At 39.2% G+C, this 20,097-nt stretch overlaps 1 protein-coding gene across 1 annotated transcript in view; it reads right to left on the bottom strand.

Annotated features, from left to right (window-relative positions):
* LOC112502415 (protein translocase subunit SECA2, chloroplastic) overlaps nucleotides 1-20,097 on the bottom strand; it is a 61,290-nt gene that overhangs the window by 14,644 nt on the left and 26,549 nt on the right. The window lies entirely within an intron of this gene.

Below are 20,097 nucleotides of genomic sequence, written 5' to 3'. Positions count from 1 at the left end.
TAGTGATTTCATCCCTTTCTTATGCCTTCAAGGTCCTTGTTTGCGTTATTATTTTTCTTGACTTTTTCTACAACTCTTCCTTTACCTCTTTTCATCAGCTAATTTTACTCTATCTTTTCTTTCAACCTTTTGTAAACCTTTTGGGATCAATATTTCTTTGCGAAGTCCTTTTTAAAAACCATTTTACAAGTCAAGGGGCTTCACAAGAATAGCCTCTCTACTCCTAGGGGTCGAGGTAAGGTCTGCGTAGATTCTACCCTCACCAAACACTACTTTGTGTGGGATTCACTGGTTTGGGTTGGTTGGTTTTTGGTGGCATTAGGGGATTGTCATTAAATATCTTTCTAGCATAGCATCCTTAATATTAGACAATTAAGTGTGGTTTATATATAATTATATTAGAGGGTCTAGAGTGTAAATGTATCTCTTATATATATATATATATATCCCTGATTGTAATCGATATATACACACACAATTACCAAGTTTATCTTGGTATCAGAGCCGGCCCTAAACGCCCTACAGCTGCTGCCCTATGGCTGCTGCCCTACCGTTGCCGCCCTATCGCAGCCGGCCCTAAACGCCTACAGCTGCTGCCCTACGGCTACCGCCCTACGGCTGCCGCCCTACCGTTGCCGCCCTACCACTGCCATCACAAGGCAACCCTAAAGCTACCGCACCCGTCTTCTACCCAACAGCTGCCTCACCTTCTGTCCAATGACAATTGTTGCAGCTTTCACTCCAACTGAGAAAACCACCCATAACTCCCACAAGTTTGGCTTCACTTTATCACCAAACAACTATGGCTATTGGAAGACAATGGTTCAACCATTCCTTGTCACAAACAACCTATTCGGCTATGTTGATGGCACCATTCCTTGTCCACCGATGACTATCTCATCATCATCATCATCTGGAAAAGATGTCGGCAGCACCACAGTGCCCCCACCACAACCGAATCCTAACTACACAGCATGGGTTTCCAATGATGCACATGTACGGATGCTGATTATTTCTACAATCTTTGAGGCATCATTCCAACACGTTCAAGGACTTACCTCCCGTGATCTGTGGTTGTCTCTTGAATGTACTTACGCTCCTCACACATCATCTAGGGAATACACCCTAAAAACTCAGCTTCTTAAACTAGAGATGAAGCCTGCTGAAACCTCCTCCGCATACCTGACTAGGGCTCAAGAATATGCTGATGCTCTCGCCAATATAGGCGAACCAATGAAAGAAAAAGATTTGGTGATGCTGGTTATCTCGGGTCTTAGAGAAGAATACAACGGGCTGAAGACAACACTCCTTGGTCGCCAATTCCCAACTGCCTTTGCAGAACTTCATGGCCTGCTATCAGACCATGACTACATGATCAAGAAATCTGCAACTGACATCTCTCCACCTCAAGCATTCTCGACTGTCACGAACAACCGCAACTCAGCGGTTCCTGGTGCCACCTCGTCTACTCCTCAACCAGATCAACTTCAAGCTATTCAACAGCTTCTGTCACAACTTGGTCTTCAAGTTCAGCCTGTTAATGCACAGCCTGCACATGCCTTTTACACCAACATATATCGGAATAATCGTGGCCGTGGACATGATTCTAGACGCGGACGAGGAAACTACAACAACAGAAGTCAAGGACGAGGTAACCGTAATCAATTTAGTTGGGCTTCTAATCAAAACACTGTTTTTGGCACATGCAACAGGTGTGGGATTGGTTTATATATTTGCCTAGTTTCCTTAAAAAAAAAAAAAAAACAGGTGTGGGATTGGTCATATCCCGTCTCATTGCCCCAATCGTGACCCTGCTCCTATGAGGACGAGACAATCACCTTCTGCCAACTTTACATATTACCGGTCACAAGCTTGGCTTCTGGATACAGGCTCTAGCCATCATGTTGCACCAGACCTATCTAGCTTCGATAACTCTGAGGCCTACTACGGTGAGGACAACCTTCACGTTGGCAATGGTAAGGGTTTACCCATTCTAAACATTGGTTCCTCACAACTTCATTCACCAAACAAAACCTTTTCCCTTAAAGACATACTACACGTACCTGACATAAAACAGAACTTACTTTCTGTTCAAAAATTTTGTTTTGATAACCATGTGTACTTTGAATTTCACTCTATTTTCTTTGTTGTGAAGGACAAGTTCACACACACTATCCTCCTCACTGGTCCAAGTAATGGTGGTCTCTACTCCTTCCGTCCTCCTCAGCCTCAGCCTGTTCAGAAAATGTTGTTTTCTACCACACGTGCCTCTTCCACCACATGGCACCAAAGACTTGGACATCCACATCCACAACTTTTGAAGTCGATGTTATTTAAATATCTCCTATGACCACTAATGCTAATCTTTCTCTTGGTGATAGCGTTACGTTTGCTGATCCGGTCAAATACCGCCAAATTGTGGGTGCCCTTCAGTATGTGACATTGTCTCGTCCGGATATTACTTTCGCGGTCAACAAAGTCTGCCAATTTATGCAGTCCCCTACTGAAAATCATTGGGCAGTAGTCAAACGAATTATTCGTTACTTGCAAGGCACTGCTGACTATGGTTTACAAATCATGCATGCTTCAGGCACAATCCTTCATGCCTACACTGATTCTACTTACAACTCCCTGACTAGCTTCTCCGATGCTGACTGGGCTGGTTGCCCTAATGACCGTTGATCGACTGGGGGATATGCTATCTATCTTGGTTCAAACCTAGTATCATGGTCTGCACAAAAATAAAGGACTGTCTCTCGGTCATCAACAGAGTCAGAATACAAGGCTCTAGCTGAAACTGTTGCTGAGCTCACATGGCTTCAAACACTACTGCGTGAACTTCGGGTTCCTGTGAAGTCGGTTCCTACCTTATGGTGTGAAAATCTTGGTGCTACGTATCTTTCAGCTAATCCTGTCTTTCATGCCCGTACCAAGCATGTAGAAGTTGACTTTCACTTTGTTCGAGAAATGGTTGTGCAACGGAAGCTTTCAGTTCAGTTTATATCTACAGATGATCAGATTGCAGACGTGTTTACCAAGCCGCTACCTTCACAACGGTTTCTCCTATTACGGTCCAAGCTACAGGTCGCTCCCCGACCTTAGCTTGCGGGGGAATATTAGACAATTAAGTGTTATATATATATATATTTATATTAGAGGGTCTAGAGTGTAAATGTATCTCTTATATATATCCCTAATTGTAATCGATATATACACACACAATTACCAAGTTTATCTCTTAAGAAGCACAAGACAGCTACTATTAAGGCGAAGGTATGCAATGAAAGGAGGGTCAGCATAGGATGCCATGAGAGAGGGTCATGGTAGAATGTCAAAGCAAGGCCATGACAAGCTAGAAAGCAACAATTAAGACCTTGATTCATACTGTAGAAGCCAAAACTAAAACATTGACATAAAATCAGGGTTTAAACACAATACACAGCCACTAAAAGAATCCGTTTTTACATGCACGAACAAGAGCCATTCATAGTGCTACATCGCTGGTRGTGAAGGCCACAACATATCATGGCAAAGCCAGCAAGGTCCCAGTAAAGAATATGAAACCCTTTAACAGAGATGGCAAGGCGAAAAAAAGTAAGTAAAGAATTTGTTTGTACATGCACCATAGTTGTTAAAAGCACGTCTAGGCTCTCAGGCTCATAAGGTCAAGGTCTTGGTTTTTTTTCAAGTCGAGGCTCGGTGTATTCAAGAGGCTCAATAAGGCACTGCGCCTTGGCTTAGGCGCCTTGTTGGCGTAGGTGTGCCTCATAAAGAGTTATTAAATACTTAGTTAAACCCCAAGATCAAATAAGTTTTCTAATCTTCTCATCCCCTAGACTTCTAAAAGAAGAGTTAATAAATAGAGGACATAAGTCAAACCCTAATACTAAATACCCAGTCCTTAGAACTTCAAGCCTCCTCTATAAATACCCAAGCCTTAAAGCTTTCTCCTTCACGGCCCATGACATAAGGTAGAAAGGCCTTGACTAATCACGAGAAAGGTGAAGGCGGTTAGAGTGGTAGACCATAATCAGAGATCTAGGGTTCTCCTTCACGGCAATGTCTAGGTTCCATAATAAGGTCCTGGGAGTTGATATAGGATTCTCCAAGAGAGTTGGTGGCCCTAGAGTTCAAATTTGAGATCAAAGTGTTGCAACAGGCGAAGATGGCCTAAACATGATCTCTGCAAAATGAAGGGGAAGAGTGTCTTCCACGTCAAAAGTCGATTGAAATAAGAGCAAATTTAATCTTGCAAAAAATTATTTGTGGATGGTAGCACTGGAACAACTTTTTAACAAAAAAACATCAACCTTTGGCAAGGCATGACAAATTGGTATTCAGTGGCAACACAAACAAAATTGTATCATCATGGTAGAATCATGTTCATTGTTATGGTACAAGTAGGTAAATTAGGGTGGGGGAATCAGTCAGTATAAATAGGGGGGCTAAGATCATGAGAGGGCATCAACCAGTTAAGTATTTTGTTTTTAGGCGAATTCCTCGGGAGAGATGTAGCCTCTCAAAAGCTAGAAAACCTACTTTAATCATCCAATTGATACCAAATTATGTTCTCTTCTCTCAATTTGGTCTGGTGTTCATCAATTAGTATCAGAGCAATGACGATTTGGGATGAGATGGAAGCAAAATTAATGAAATACAAAAATACATAGTTTCTATGAACAAGATGAAGAAAATGATGGAAAAGTCTAACTAATAGAAGAAGACAAGCTAGAGAGGTCGATCAAAGATGGTTCGTACTTAGATCTCGGAAGGAGTACAGGAATTCGAAGCGACGAAGTTAAGATAGGCAAAAATCCAGATCCGACAATGAGTCCAATATCAAATGTGAATCCAAATCCGTATCTGAATCCAAATCCAAATCCAAATCTAGATCCGTAAATGGATCCAAAATCAGATCCAAACTTGAATTCAAATTTTGAGTCTGCGACTGCTATGGATAATGAAACAATGGAAGGAGAGGATGGTGATTATCAACACAATGATGAGAGGAAAAACAAAATTGGACAGAGAAAGAAAAGGAAAAGTTACAAAGAGTAGAAGTCGTTATAGCAAGAACTTTCTGTGGTGAAATTCACAATGAACCGCCAACTCGACCCATTACCATTTGACCTTCACCACCCCTCTTCGATTCCATGTTCTATTGTGGAGGCAAGGCAACATGGTTTGATAGTTCCTTATTTGGAAACAGGAGGCTAGGGACGACGATGACTAAGAACAGAAAGACATCTTAATTTTTCCCAACGTCAAAGAGACAAAAGGCAGCTGAGTTTGGGAGGCTCGCCTACAAGAAATTGCAATCGCAACTGAAGCGAGTTTCAGAGATTTTTGTTCCTAAGTTAGGCCATGGCACATTAGCATGAGTTTTCAAAATGGGATACACGTGGAAGTTCCTGAGAAGAAAAGTCAACATTTGGTGGATTCCTCTCTACGTAAAAGTCCAGGGTCAGTAACTTGGGGATAAAAATGTGGCAATTTGAAGGGATCTGGTTAAGTAATGTTCATGGGGAACTATTGCCACCACAACTACCTCCACCACTGTCAATTGTCATCAATGTAATGCGGCTGCATCGAAATTTATATTTCTTCCCACCTTCAGGACAAGGTGAAAGTTTCAGGGTGAGTACTGTTTGAGGTCATTAGTCAAATATAGTAGTCTGTGGTAGGAATGTACAAGTGTTTTACTGTCGTGGTACAAGTAGGTAGATCCAGGTACTTCCTGACACCATGGTTCGTGGCCACGTGCTCTAATCCTCTAAGCTACAAGCCCCACTCCATGCTCCCGTTTGATACCGGACAAAGAAAATCTTGGTATCAAATCAAAATATAATAACTTACGTTGGGTTTAGGTAGTATTTTTGAATTCCTCGRAAAGGAAGGGAGGTAAGTTGATCATTTACCTAATAGGGTTTGATCGATCCTAGTTCGAATCGTTTAGTATAAAAAGGGGGCTGGGCTATGCTATTAAAATCACGATATATCATCGATATATCGGATATCGGACTTGGTCAAAAATCGTTCGTGAAATATCGGTCCTGATAATATCGTCGACATTTACCGATATTTTGAAGCAAAAATCGGTCCGATATACCGATTTCTCTATAAGACAAATATTTGGGCTTTTCTATCATTCCATGTTGGGGTTAGTCTTTTGGGCTCTTTATTTGGTCACATATATTAGGTCTCAAATCTCAGGCTTCTCCAGTTCACAGTTCACGCTCATAGTCTCCTTCATCTTTACCCTTATTCTCAGTCTCCTTCATCTTCACGAGTTCACGTTCAAGGTCTGGCTTCTTTTCTTTTCATCTTCACGGTCTGGCTTCTTTCTTTTCTCGGTCTCCTCTAGTCTACTAACCACGTTGATACAGCCACAACAGCAACCGACAACGACTGTGTTGAATGTTGATACAGCCACATGTCTTCAACAGTTCCTCAACCAGCACTCCAGCAGCAACTGTTAATCTTGAGTGTTGATACTTGATACAGCCGTACAGGTCTTTGTCCTCTCCTCGTCCTCAACACAGCCTCCTGGCTCCTCGTGACTCCCTCAACTCAGCCTCCAACAGTCTCCTGGTCCAGGTCTTATGTCCTAACTCCTAAGTCCTAACACCCACCCACTCATTTAATATTCTTATTTGACTTAGTTAGAACTTAATTACCATAATTTACTAAAGAAAGCAATGGAAAGTAGAGAAGGGGGTCAATCTTCAAAGGTATCTGTGACCCCGATTACTACTAATACTACTTCATCAGACGCGGGTACAAAATGCATCAATGGTGATATGGCTTGGGAATGGGGGGTATGGAAAGATCCAACCAAAAAATAATAATGTATAGTGTACTTTATATGATAAAAAAATGAGTGGGGGGAATCACTAGGTTGAAAGAACATCTTACTCAAAGCGGAAGTAACGTGATTGGTTGTCCTAATGTGAGTAACGACATCAAAAAAAGAGTTCTAGAATCAATTAGTGAAAAGAGTAAGAAAAAGAAAGAAAGAAATAGAAATGCAGAAATCCTCCGACAATATTCGGTCAAAGTTGATATTGATGATATTGATGATATTGATGAGAATGAGCAAGAAGTAGATGGAATACAAATTATCGAAGGAGGAAGAGCACAAGCCGGAATGCCACCTCGTGTTTGAAAAGAAATCCCGATAGTGATGTTCACGGGCCTCTTCATGCAATGTTGAAGCCCGATTATGCCAAGATAAAAAAAGCCACTTTAGATAGAAAAAATCCAATCAAAGAGAAGTTAAAGATGGCCGCTTGAAAAAAGTTTGCGGTTTGGGCATATTCGGTTGGGTTGCCCTTCAACGCCGTGCATGAGAACTTCCAAAAGTTCATAAATGCAGTTGGAGATTATGGAAGAGGTAATTACCACTTCAAATTTTGAATATATTTCTCAAAGGTTAATTACTAAGTACTAACTTTATTCCTATCGTTGGTAGGCATGTCGGCTGCAAGTTATCATAATATTCGTGTCACATTGTTGAAAGATGTACTTGAGGACACTAACAAGTTTGTGGATTCCTTCCGTTCACATTGGAAGAAGAGTAAATGCACTATAATGTCCGATTTTTGGACAGACGGGAAAGGGAGAAGCTTGATTAATTTTTTGGTCAATTGTCCACAAGGAACAATATTTTGGAAATCAATTGATGCATCGGAGCATGTGAAAGATGCTCAATTAATTGTATAGATGATCAATGAGGTTATAGAGGATGTCAGAGAGGAGAACATCGTGCAGGTTACAAATGTTCTATATATATTAAGTATTAACATTATTCTAGACATGGATATATACATACATACATATATATATATATATATATATTAAAGTAGTGACTAATTTTTTTTACTTATACTAGTTTGTCACTGATAATGGGTCCAACTTTTAAGCTGGGAAAAATCTTGGAAGAACAACTCAGATGTTTTGGACACCAAGCACAGCACATTGTGTGAATCTTATGATAGGAGATGTCAGAGAGAAAATTCCAAAGATTAAAAGTGTGTTAGTTGATGCGAGAGCGGTAGTGGTTTATATCTATAACCACAGAAGGATTTTGAATATGATGCGAAAGTTTACTAAAAATAGGGAACTATATAGATCATGTGTTACAATGTTCGCAACACAATTCAACACCATTCACAGCATTCATGAGAACCGACATCATCTCCAAGTGTTATTTGTTTCTGAACAATGGAGGAAGAGTGACTTTGCCAAGGAACCCATCGGAAAAAGAATTGAACGAATAATAGCTAAGCAAGAGTTTTGGGACAATATTTATCTTGCTTGTCAGGTATTGGCATGGTTGGTTGATGTTGTTTGGTTGGTTCATACGAAGGAGAAGCCGTGCATGGGTTATATATACGATGCTATGCAAAGAGCTAAAGATCAAATCAAGAAGAATTTGACTGGCACCGATCAATGATTCAAACACGGTGGAGTGACCAACTTCATCATCCTTTGCATGTCGGTATAGTTTATAAAAGATTGCTATGTTTTATTTATTTAATTTTTGAAGTTAATACAATTATTGGTATTAACTTTTAGTACATTTGTAGCCGGATATTACCTCAACCCCGCCATTTATTATGCACAAGATTCAAAAAGTTGAGAATAATATACATTAAGACAGAACTATACGAGGCAAATTGACCGACTTGTGTATGATAAAGAAAGAAATGATACTTTACGGATGGAACTCAATCAATATGTCAAGACATTAGGGCAATTTGGATATGCGGCTGCCATAAGGAATAGAGCTAAAGTAACACCACATAAGTATGATAATAGGATATAATATATATATATATGTATGTATATATTTACATATTCAAAAGTTTATTTGTGTTTTTTATTAACTTAATATACCTATAAAACACAGATGTATGGTGGTGTTCTTATGGCATCGACACACCCGTGCTCCAACAATTTGCGATTAGTGTTCTAAGCCAAACCTGTAGCGCTTCTCCTTGTGAGAGGAATGGGAGTGCATTTGATCATGTAAGTTTTCTTTATCATGAAAAATATATTAACTCAAATGAAACTTAAATTCAAGTTATGGTTTTAAATTTATCAATTATCATTTCAGTTGCACTCTAAGAGCATCTCCAATGGAGTGTCATGGGGAGGTTAATGAGAACCATGACATGCATCATGCATTGTGAAGGGAATGTCATGGGAGGTTAATGGGTAAGAGGTTAATGGCCATTGTACGCATCATGGAGAGGAAGATGGGACCCACTAATTTATTTTTTCTTTTATAATTAAATTTGTAAGGATTTAATTATGATATTATATATATATATACACAATAATATGATATTTATTAATCAATAAATTAATTTTTATTTTTATTTTTATTTTTCTTAATTTATAAAAACAACATAATTAATAAAACATTACATTAATTTCAAAATACATTACATTAATAAGTTATTACATTAATTTTAAAATACATTACATAAACTACATTTAGTTTTAAACTAAATATATATATATATGATGTGGAAATCCATTAAACTCATTGGAGTGTGGGTATAAAATGATAAGAGTTGTATGGTGAGTGGAATGCTGATGTGGCAGTCCATGACACTCTGGTAGAGTGTCATGCACTGGAGATGCCCTAAGAAGAGAAATTGCTTTTTGCAAAAGAAATTGAATGATCTTGTCTTCATTCAATATATCAAAAGATTGGAGAGGCACTACAAATCTCTTAAGGATAACAAGTCTTCAAATCCTATTTTCTTGAGAGATGTCGAAGAAAATGATGATTGGGTGGTTCCAACCGACGTTGAGCTCTAAGAGTTTGTGGATGCAAGAGATGGCCTCCTTTGTTTGGATGTATGAGAAGCAATGGGAGGTAATGAACAAGTTGGGCCATGTATAAGAAGTAAAAGGGACCGCTATAGAGATGAAGATCATCACCATCATGTTGGAGATGAAGGGGAAGAAGGGGAAGATTGGGAAGCTAACCTAAACGAAGAAGTGAACGTATTAGATGATGTTGACTCGGATGCCAAACCTATTTCTTGCGATTAGCTCGTTTTTGAACACTTTTCCTATTTTGTTTTGTGAGACTTGTTTATCAGTTTATGTGATGTTTTAATTTTGAAACTATATTCCTATGCATATGATTTATTTATGGATGCATACATATAATATATATATATATATATATGTAATTCTAAGAAATATTAACCGCTATTTTGGACCGATATATCACCGATATAAYCGATATATCGAATATCGGTCCTGACCGATATTTTGTATTTTGACCGCAGTAACAGCATAGGGGCTGGGATTGTGAGAAGGCATCAATCAGTTTAGTATTTTGTTTTCGGGTGAATCCCTTGGGAGAGACCTAGTCTCTTGAAAGCTACAAAGCCTACTATAATCATCCAATTGATACCAAACTCGGTTCTATTTTACGCAATTTGGTCCGGTGTTCATCAACTTCATTGCCACAGAAGTTTGGAACTGCACAGATGGAACAACAAACAGTAGTCGAATAACAGAGGCAAAGAAACACAGCAAGATAAAATACAAAAAGAATGCTTAGGTGGTAAGGGACAACGGCAAAGATGAACTGTAAAATAGTAGCAGAACAATTGCGGTAGAACAAAGCAAGAAAAAACCAAAAAAACGAATACTTCACGTCCACTAAAAATATAAGCCGTTGGTAATAGCATAACTCTTACGTTGTTGTTCCAAATCCTATCCTAATGCTCATACCGTGAAACAAATTTTAAGATTCTCCAAAGTTGTATTATGTTATTACCGAGATTGATAGAACAAATAGCACAATCGGGGTGAAACTTTCATAACCTTTAAATAGCTAGAAAGTGGAGAAACAAAACTAAATACTTGTCTATGTTAAAAAAGATGCTATGCTACATTCACTAGCATTATATTTATTACATAATCATATATACTTGCAATCGAGCATGAAATCAATTATTACAAAACTACTCTTTCTCATTATGTTTTTTGACGACCACTCCATTACAATACAAAGAATAAGGACCATTGACAATTAAATCTATATAAAACATAGAGATATAGACCCAACATGTGTTTAGATTCACTTATAGCCTCGCAATAAGATCTTGCGCATGTACTTCATTGCACTCAAATTTTGGACCAAATGTTGTAGACTAACTATACCACATCAATTTGTACATAATCAAATCATGTTCAATCTTATTATCCCTGAAAAAATGAGAGACATCTAATATGTGTTGCATTCATGTTCCTGGGTGTTTTTTCAGTACATCTAGACCAAGCCTTTGTCGCATACAAACTGAAGTGAAAAAGGACAAATGGACCTTTATACGTACCACCCAAGTTATAGAAAAGTATTCCCTGTATATGTACCACTCTGAAATTAAACACTTTGTTTTCTTTGCTCCTATTGCAGTTGTTGCGGTTGTTGCTACTACATATGGAAAGAAGTGCTTGTTGCTACAATTTCCCATAATAGAACACGAGTCCCTTTAGGGACAGCATGGGACTAATAAAATCTCCACACTGGTAGTCGTAGTAACTTATGACTTTTATAACTTAGATGACAACAACAACTTTTAACTCTTAAATTATGAGAAGACAATAAGAATATGGGTAATTTCCTAGTTCATCTCGAAGGATAGTTCCCTCAGTCACATAGATTTTCTTTTTATTAGCTTTCGATAGTTAGCTGTACCCTTTAAGGTTATTGTAAATCCTATAAATACCTGTGTATTCTACCTTTTTTCTATCAAGGGAAAACATCAGTAATATCTTCCAAAACTTGCATGATATCAGAGTTCACTGTTACAATTCATGCACTTACCATTCATGCGAGTAATGTTGACCAATTACCGTTCATCGATACAGCCAAAATTTCTTTTACAGTGGCGGTAGCAAAGATTATTATATTTTCTAGCAGCAGCATTTTTTTGGGGTTGATCGGGTATGCTGCTTCTTCCGCCAGTGTCTGCACATGGGTTCTCAACCTACATCTTCTACAAACCAAAGTTTAACCTCTCCCCCATCAGGTATCACTGATTTGGTTCCAAATGCCTCCTTCCAGATCACTACCATTAGATTGAACAATATAAATCTTTTGGAGTGGGCTCAGTCGATGAAAGTAGCTATAGATGGCAGGGGTGTTCTTAACAGGGGAAGAGACAAACCCAAGAAATCTAAAATCCTATGTTTAGAAGATAGAGATCTGTAAAGGTTCTCTTGTCACCACTTGGCTCCTCAACTTCATCAAGGAGTCCATTAGAAGACTGTACCTCTTCATGTCTCCCAAAGAAAACCCGGTTGTGGAAATCTAAGTAAGATGAAGCTAATATCACCAAATATTAAAATAATATGTTGTCTCTTTGGCAAGAACTTGATCTCTAAACCTTTAATACAATGACAACTTCGTAAATCCCAAAAACTTGGGATAATTTAAGCATACGTGAAGAAGTTGATCGAATGTTTATGTTTTTAGCTAGTGTAAATGAAGGATTTTATGATGCTAAACAACGTATTCTAGGCAGACGACCTTTTCCTTCTATCTCTGAGGTCTTCTCCGAAGTAGGACAGAAACGAGTTATGACAAGGCATTCTTTTCCAGCAGAACTTGAAGCCACGATTTTATCCAGCCATTGTATTGATTCTACCTCTGGCAGAAAGAAAAAACCATGATATGAACACTACAAACGACACTGACACACCAAGGATTCCTATTGGAAACCTCATGGATAGCCACCCAACTGGCACCCTGGCTGGAAGAAAAAGCAGAAAGCAGGGCGTTAAACATCGTGTTCGAGACTACTTCAGTCGCCAATCACACAAGAATAGATTAAGCATCTCTTTGAACTCTTTAAGTCTCCATCCATCCCTTGTGCCTTTTATGCTCTCAAGGTAATCAAGTTCCTGCTTTTCTATCCTCTAGCATCTCTGGCCCTTGGATAATACAATCGGGTGTCACCGATCATATGAGTACGTGTTCAATTTATTTTCATCCTATAGTCCTTGTGCTAGAAATAAGTAAATTAAGGTGGCAGATGACTCTTACTCGGCCATTGCAGGCATTGGTTCCTTTAAAATTTTGTTATGCAACATTGAAAGATGTGTTACATGTTCCAAAACTATCATGTGACTTTACTATCATTCAGTAAATTAACTCTTAATAAACAATGTCATGTTAATTATTTCCCATCTCATTGTGAGGACCAGCACTTGCCTCGTGGAAGAAGCTCAACAATGCTAAGTTAAGTAGAGGACTTTACTTCTTCGACGATAGTTCTCTTTGTTAGCCCCATTTATCTTGTACAAGTATTGTAAAGAAAGTGTTAAGAGTTCTAGAAACTTGTTCCCACCAGAGATGCCTAATCTGATAACTACTAGGCATGCCAGAGCCCATGCCATCTCTGGAACACTACCTCTGGACTCAACACTTGTTGCAATTGTTCAAGAATGAAACTTCCAAAACTCAACCTTTCCCACCTAAAGTTTGTTAGTGCACTTTACACGTGGACTCATCAGATTGGACAGTGCATGACTTACCCCCTTTAGGTCTATAAATAGCTCATTCCTTTTAAATTGTAAGAAGTTCTACAAATACACTTTTCACACACTCAGTTGAGAGACAATTGTTGTGAGTGACGTGATGATCAATCCTTTCAAAGTGTAACTCAATCTTCTATCAACACAAATGACGATGATGGCTATGATCTCCTATGGTGAATTAGTTTTTATTTGTTATTTACTGTTTATGCCATATTTTAGATCTTAATTTGTGCTTCCACTCATTTCATTCTATGTAGATCTAGGAATTGAAAAGTTTGGGTTCCCATTTGTATCAGAGCATATTGATTGATTACAATCAAATGAAACATGTATCAGATTAATCGCTCAATTTCATTGGAATTTCTATGCAAAAACCCTTCATAAAACCCGGTTTCTCGCAAAATTTCTTCGTTCGAGCTCAAATCCTGTGAAATCAACGTTCATTATTATCTTCAAGAACATATATGTATTAATTCCTATTAATCATGGAAAATTCTTCCTAGAATTATGCTTATAGTGTCGGTTCTCTCACCAAACCTCCTATTTTTCTTCTTGAGGAATATCCTCAATGGAAAATTCAGATGATCAACTTTTTGGAAGGATTGGACAGTAACTTGTGCAAATCACTGATCAATGGTCCTTATATTCCCATGGTTACTGTTCCAAGAGTTCCTCAAACAAATACTACTCTTGAAATCCTTGCTTTCACTACAACGAAGGATGAAGCTCAATGGGATAAGGAATAAATCGCAAAAGTTGAAATCGATCAAAAGGCCAAAAGGCTACTCATCATGGCTATTCCTAATAAATATTTCAATCTTTGGATTCATGTGACAATGCCGAAGCCATATGGGATGAGTTAGCTAATCAACTTGAAGGTGGAATTAAGACCAAAAAGAACAAAAGAGTTCGGTGTCTAAATAAGTACAACAACTTCTCTGCCATTCCAGAAGAAAACCTTAAGAAGACCTATGATCATTCCCATACACAGATCAACAAGTGTAAAAGGAATGGGTCATCATATCAGAGAGAGGAGAGAGAGAGGAAAGGGGAGAAGATAAGAAAAAAGTCAAGGTGTCAAAGAGTTCAAAGTGCTATAGATGTGGTAAGCCTGGTCACTTTGCTGCCTACTGCAGAGTCAAACTAGTGAAGTGATACAGATCCGATTGTACTAGACCAAAGCAAGATTAATCCAAATATTTTAAAGGTGTATTCTAGAAGGCCCAAAAGAGCAGAAAAGAAAAGTGGCTAAAGTTAGTTAGAGAAGAGTAGATGTTGCTTCTAAATAGGAGGGGAGGCATTACGTATTGGGTATTGTGAGTTTTCCGTGGTTTCTTTCTGTTATTCTAATTCCTTTCAGTTTCAATCAAAATCATTCGATTTCTTCCATTCTTCTTTCATAAATTGCTTAATCCAATTTATGATTCCCATTATTGGTCTGACTTGCCTTGACCTGCGCTTTCATTCATGAAAACTCGATCTCAACATGCTCGTTTGGATCAACATGAAGAGCAGATTCAGAAGTTTCCATATGATGTCCTGGAGATCAAATATGCGGTTCAAGCTTTGGAATCAGATCACGCTGAGGCTGAATATCGGGAAATTGTAATGTCATGGGTGAAGAAACAAGATAAACAGTCCAATTTTGAAAGTGGAGGACCTTTTGTGGTCTCTGGTGGACCTCAAAGTTCATTGATGCCTCCGGGAGGTGGTAATTCGATGAATCAGGGAAGTAGTTTTCAATTTCTTGGATCGCAATTGGTTTCTATCCAGTTATTTCCTTTGAACGGCAAAGACGATAAAACTATATGGCTTTGATCTTCAAGGATGGATTCAAAAGGCTGAGTTGTATTTCAACATTCATGGTACGCCTTCTCACCTACGAATTAGATTGGCACAATTGAGTATGGTAGGCATCACTCAAAACTGGTTCACGCATTTTAAGCGAATTTACAATTCACTTACTTGGGAGCAATTGACAATCGAATTACTACATAACTACAATGCTTTAGTGGTCTCGAGAGTTAACTCCAATTAAACAGGTAGCTTCTATCCACGATTATATGTTATCCTTGGTTCCCTGATTGCCTAAATCTCAAGCATTAGATTATTTTATTGTTGATTTAAGGGATGAGATTAAACGCTAGTACGCCTACATCGGCCACAATCCCATCTTAATGCTATGTATTTGGCTAAAGACGTCGAGGAGATGTTCCCGCCTTCGTCGGGGAATATTTCGTATTCTCGGTTTCGTTATCAGGGAGAGGGCGGCCAGGTTTTTCTTTCCAGTCCGATGCGAGATCTTCTCCATTAGGTCGTTATTGAAAGCAAATGTATTCCCCAAGATGATCATTATTCACAAACATTCGAATATAAATACAAAGGAGAAGCTACAAACCAGGAACTAATCTCGACTCATTTAGGGGGGATCATTTACCATATAACAACCTAAAATAGACAAGACTAATTCTAAAAATGATACAGCTAATTTACAGCTAATACACCCCCTCAGTCTGAGCAGTAGAAGGACGAATGCACAGATTGGACCGAAATGGTGGAAAAGATTACGCGGTAGCCCTTTTGTGAAGATGTCGGCATACTAAAAATCGGCTGGAACATGTAAAACCCGGACTGCACCAATTCTGACCTTTTCTCTGACGAAATGAATATCAAGTTCCACATGTTTTGTATGTTGATGTTGTACGGGATTTCCAGATAAGTATACAGCCGATACATTATCACAGTAAACAATTGTAGCCTTGCAAGTGGGTACATAAAGTTCAAGAAAGTTGCGCAGCCAACTCGTTTCGGCAACTACATTTGCAACCCCACGGTATTCTGCCTCAGCGCTTGATCGAGATATGGTTGGATGATGTTTTGATGACTAGGAAACCAAATTATCTCCTAAGAAAACACATTACCCGGAAGTGGAGCGGCGAGAGTCGGGCCACACCCCCCCCCATCGGCGTCAGAATATGCAATAAGTTGGGTCGATTTGGATGGTGAGATATGGAGTCCATAAGTAATTGTTCCTTTAAGATAACGGAGAACTCGTTTGAGGAACTGGACGTGTGGATCACGTAGGGCATGCATAAATAAGCAAATTTGTTATACCGCATATGTAAGATCCAGACGGGTGATAGTAAGATACTGTAAAGCTCCTGGCAATTGGCGATAATGTGTCCTATCAGGTAGTAGGTTACCACTTGTTGCACTCATTTTAGGGGAAGTGTCAATAGGAGTGGAATTGGGTTTGCAATCCGTAATATGAGTCCGAGATTGAATGGTGGTGGCATAATTTTCTTGTGAAAGGAACAGGCCGCCATCTTTATGTTTAACTTGTATCCCGAGGAAAAGATTAAGGGTACCTAAATCTAACATAGCAAACTCACGAGATAAAAGAGCAATGATATTAGTGAGAAGTTGGTCATTAGAGGCCGTGAGTACGATGTCGTCAACATACAACAGTAAATACGCCATGTCATGTCCCTTTTGTAGACAAATAGGGAAGTGTCACTAACGGTACTCCGAAAACCACACTTAGTAATGTAGGTAGCAAGTCTGTCATACCACGCCCTAGGGGATTGTTTAAGCCCATAAAGAGACTTGTGTAACCTGCATACGTAATTAGGAGTGGTATCAGTAAACCCCAGAGGTTGAAACATATATACTTTCATTTAAGCCTTCGTGAAGAAATGCATTTTTAACGTCGAGTTGGTGAATTGACAAACCCCAGGAGACAGCTAGACTGAGCACCGTTCTGATTATGGTCGGTTTGACTACGGGACCAAACGTTTCATCACAGTCCATTCCGACCTGTTGACATTTCCCGTTAACAATTAACCAGGCCTTGTATCGATGTAAGGTGCCATTTGCTTTAAACTTGTGACAAAATAACCATATGCACCGAATAATGCTTGTATCAAGGGGCCAAGGTACCAAGTCCCACGTTTGATTGTCCATTACAGCTCGATATTCTTCGGTCATGGCGTCTTGCCAATGTGGATCAGAAAGGGTTTGATGTGGGAAGTTGGTATGGGAGATATTGTAGTTTGGGTAGTATGTAGGTTAACAGGAGTTTGAGATCAGGATGCTCGGGAGCGGGTTATCATGGGGTGAGTTGATGCGGGTGGTGGTGGCGACGGGGGAGATGGTGGAGGTGGTGGCGTTGGGTTTGTATACAGGTGAGGAGGGCTGCGGGGGGGTTGGGGTGACTGGTGGCTCTGTATTCTGGCGGTGGTAGGTATGGATAAGAGGGGGCTGTTGAAGAGTGGTAGACGGGGGAAGTGTTTTGGGCAGAAGAGTTGGGTAGTTACGCTGTTAAAATCGCGATATATCGTCGATATATCGGATACCGGACCTAGGCAAAAAATCGCTGCAGAAAATATCGGTCAAAATATCGGTCCCGATAATATCGCCGATATTTCCCGATATTTACCGATATTTTGATGTATAAATCGGTCCGATATATTGATTTTTTAGGGGACAATTATTTGGGTTTTTGTTATTTCATGGGCTTGGTCACATATATTAGGTCTCAAATTAAAAGTCTAGCTTCTTTTCTAACGTCTCCTTCATCTTCACACGAATCACGCCCACGGTCTTCTTCTTTTCTTTTCATCATCACAACTTCACATACATGAGTTCACGACTTCTCACAGTTTGGCTTCTTTCTTTTCTTGGTCTCTCTTATCGGTCTCCTCTACTTACCAAGTTGCTACAACCACAGCAGTAAAGGTAGCAACCGTTGAATGTTGATACAGCTGACAGCAACAGGAACAGCAGCCACAACTATTGAATGATTGATACAACACTTCAGCAGCAAGTCAACAACAGTTAATCTTGATTCTTGGTCCTTGTCCTCTCCTTGTCCTCAACACAGCCTCCTGAGTTCCTGGTCAACTCAGCCTCCAACAGTCCCTCAACTCAGCCTCGTGACTCCCTCAACTCAGCCTCCAACAGTTCCTGGTCCAGGTCTTACTCTTATGTCCTAACTCCTAAGTCCTAACACCCACTCACTTAATTATTCTTATTTGACTTAGTTAGAACTTAATTACCATAATTTACTTATTTTTGTTGTTAAGGCTTAACTAAAATAAGCAATGGAAAGTAGAGAAGGGGGTCAATCTTCAAGGGCACCTGTGACCCCGATTACTACTAATACTACTTCATCAGACGCGGGTACAAAATGTATCAATGGCGATATGGCATGGGAATTGAGGGTATGGAAAGATCCAACCAAAAAAAATAATGTATGGTGTACCTTATGTGATAAAAAACGAGTGGGGGGATCACTAGGTTGAAAGAACACCTTACTCACACCAGAGGTTATGTGATTGGTTGTCCTAATGTGAGTAACGACATCAAAAAAAGAGTTCTAGCATCCATTAGTGAAAAGAATAAGAAAAAGAAAGAAAGAAATAGAAATGTAGAAATCCTCCGACAATATTCGGTTGAAATTGATGATATTGATGATATTGATGAGGATGAGCAAGAAGTAGATGGAATAGAGATTATCGAATGAGGAAGAGCATGAGCACAAGCCTCAACGAAGCCTCGTGGTTTGAAAAGAAAGCCCGCTAGTGATGTTCGCGGGCCTCTTATACTAGTTTGTCACCGATAATGGGTCCAACTTTAAAGCTGCTGGAAAAAACTTGGAAGAACAACATCCTCAGATGTTTTGGACACCATGCGCAGCACATTGCGTGAATCTTATGATAGGAGATGTCGGAGAGAAAATTCCGAAGATTAAAAGTGTGTTAGTTGATGCGAGAACGGTAGTGATTTATATTTATAACCACGGAAGGATTTTGAATATGATGTGAAAGCTTACTAAAAATAGAGAACTGCATAGGTCATGTATTACAAGGTTCGCAACACAATTCTACACCATTCAGAGCATCCATGAGAATCGGCATCATCTCCAAGTGCTATTTGTTTCTGAACAATGGAGGAAGAGTGACTTTGCCAAGAAAGCCATCGGAAAAAGAATTGAACGAATAATAGCTAAGCAAGAGTTTTAGGACAATATTTATCTTGCTTGTCACGTATTGGCACTGTTGGTTGATGTTGTTCGTTTGGTTGATACGGAGGAGAAGCCGTGTATGGGCTATATATACGATGATATGGAGAGAGTTAAAGATCAAATTAAGAAGTTGACTGGCACCGTTCACGAAAGACTGATCACTAAAGTGTGGTCAATGATTCAAGCACGATGGAGTGACCAACTTCATCATCCTTTGCATGCCGGTATAATTTTTAAAACATTGCTATATTTTATTTATTTCGTATTAACTTTTAGTACATTTGTAGCCAGATATTACCTCAACCCTGCCATTTATTATGCACAAGATTCAGAAGTTGAGAATAATAGATACATTACGACGGGACTATACGAGGCAATTGACCGACTTATGCGTGATGAAGAAAGAAATGATACTTTACGGATGGAACTCAATCAATATGTCGAGACATCGGGGCAATTTGGATCTGCGGCTGCCATAAGGAATAGAGCTAAAGTAGCAC

The sequence above is a fragment of the Cynara cardunculus genome, unplaced genomic scaffold (genome assembly GCF_001531365.2).
Source record: "Cynara cardunculus var. scolymus isolate 2C unplaced genomic scaffold, CcrdV1 Un_Scaffold_1363, whole genome shotgun sequence".
Lineage (NCBI taxonomy): Eukaryota > Viridiplantae > Streptophyta > Magnoliopsida > Asterales > Asteraceae > Cynara > Cynara cardunculus.
The sequence above is the reverse complement of the archived record's forward strand: the minus strand, read 5'-3'. Positions and strand labels throughout refer to the sequence as shown.